Source organism: Morus notabilis, unplaced genomic scaffold (genome assembly GCF_000414095.1).
Source record: "Morus notabilis unplaced genomic scaffold, ASM41409v2 Scaffold535, whole genome shotgun sequence".
NCBI lineage: Eukaryota > Viridiplantae > Streptophyta > Magnoliopsida > Rosales > Moraceae > Morus > Morus notabilis.
The window spans coordinates 53,027-53,499 of record NW_010367018.1 but is presented as its reverse complement, the minus strand read 5'-3'; positions in this window follow the sequence as shown (position 1 = coordinate 53,499).

Sequence of the window (473 nt, the reverse complement as noted above, 5' to 3'; positions counted from 1 at the left end):
TGGTTTAGATATATATATATATATATATATATATATATATATATGCGGAAAAAATAGGGAACGTGTAGAAAGGATGAGGACGAGGGAAATCCAAATCTCATTTGAAATCAAATTGTTAACAAGAAAGAAGGGATATACATCATACAATCGGATCAATCGATTTAGATATGATAAAATTTAAAATTAAAAAAAAAGAGATAAGGGATAAAGGATAAATTTTTAAAAAATTAAATACCAAAAAAATTTAAAGTGCACAAATTGAGCTCCTTTATGGTCACTTAGTTCAAAAAGATGAGCCCATTGCCTCATAAAACCATATGATGATTAAATACAACTTTCAAATCCCAAATTCAAATAAAAAAAATTCTCAACACCAAATTCAAAAAGGATCCTTTTAATTCCTCATAAGGTCATATACCGGGGAATTATCCAAATACAACTCTCAAATCCAAACTCTAAAGTAAAATTCCAAA